This window comes from Mus pahari, chromosome 6, assembly GCF_900095145.1.
Source record: "Mus pahari chromosome 6, PAHARI_EIJ_v1.1, whole genome shotgun sequence".
In the NCBI taxonomy this organism is placed as follows: domain Eukaryota; kingdom Metazoa; phylum Chordata; class Mammalia; order Rodentia; family Muridae; genus Mus; species Mus pahari.
The window spans coordinates 47,467,388-47,468,644 of NC_034595.1; the positions used below are offsets into that span (position 1 = coordinate 47,467,388).

Here is a 1,257-nt window from a genome sequence, read left to right on the forward strand (position 1 = left end):
GAATGGGAAAGAGAGCAGAAGCAGTACCAGGCAGGCACTCCCAGGGCAGCCCAGACAGGGAATGGGAAAGAGAGCAGAGCAGTACCAGGCAGGCACTCCAGGGTAGCCCAGACAGGGAATGGGAAAGAGAGCAGAGCAGCACCAGGCAGGCACTCCAGGGCAGCCCAGACAGGGAATGGGAAAGAGAGCAGAGCAGTACCAAGCAGGCACTCCGAGGGCAGCCCAGACAGGGAATGGGAAAGAGAGCAGAGGCAGTACCGGGCAGGCACCCCAGGGCAACCCAGAGTTTGCTGGTATGGCTTCTGGGCAGCAGTCAGTCAGCTTTTTGAGGCAGTGTTAGGAAACACGAGCTTCAGTGTGAGAAAACCTTGTGGATATTGAGCTCCAGTGCATTTGGCTAGGTCTTCATCTTTATTTCGGGGCTGCTCACTGATTCCAGCTTGAAAGGCTGTAGTGGGACATGTGCTCCAAGAGGGAGCTCTGCCTCATTGTCTATTCCACTCTCTCCTGCTCACTTGTATGTGTGTTACATGCGATACATGTTCAGTACTTATTTGTAGAACTAAGGAACTGTAAAACTATTTGGAAAAAATAGAGGTCAATAAATATAAAACACTAGGGCATTTGATAAAAGCTCAAAAATTGTAAGGCTACAAGTATTTGTTCATAATTGGCTGGAGAAAAAACACAAGAGAGAGGTTCATCACTACATCCCTCACTATGAATATCAAGTTGCAAAAGACAAAAATATGTCTATTTAGATTTTAAAGATGTGCTTAAAATCATAAAAGACAAATGCTTTACTTGTTCAAGGAGTTATTGTATAGGACAGAATCCAATTCAGTTTTTCAAATGATAGTTAACAACTATTATTTGATATTCCATTCAGAGTGAGTCAGTAGCCACTTTACACACAGCATCCCTGCTCCTCCCCATAAAATCTAAGATGTTGACCTTTCAGTGCAAATCACATAAAATTAATTTGGCTATTTAAAGACTTTGAAAAGAAGGCATGTATTCAGATTTTATTATGGTAAAGAAGCAGAGAGTTTGGTCTCTCTGTCTAGTGTTGTGGAAAACAAGGGAAGCCAAAATTTTTACCAGAGGCAAAGGAGATCACGAGAAAGAGGAGGCATTAAGCCGTGCTAGGTCCTGAGAACATCGAGCTGCAAACAACACCTTGGAGCTGCACAAGATGGGGACATTAGGAGATGTTCAAATTAGAGCAGAGGTGTCTAGGCAGAAGATAAGGAAAGC

General features: G+C 44.1%; 1 protein-coding gene across 1 annotated transcript in view; it reads right to left on the minus strand.

Annotated features, from left to right (window-relative positions):
• Nucleotides 1-1,257, minus strand: part of LOC110323498 (cytochrome P450 2J3-like) — a 51,264-nt gene that overhangs the window by 2,293 nt on the left and 47,714 nt on the right. The gene's annotated exons all lie outside the window — the stretch shown is intronic.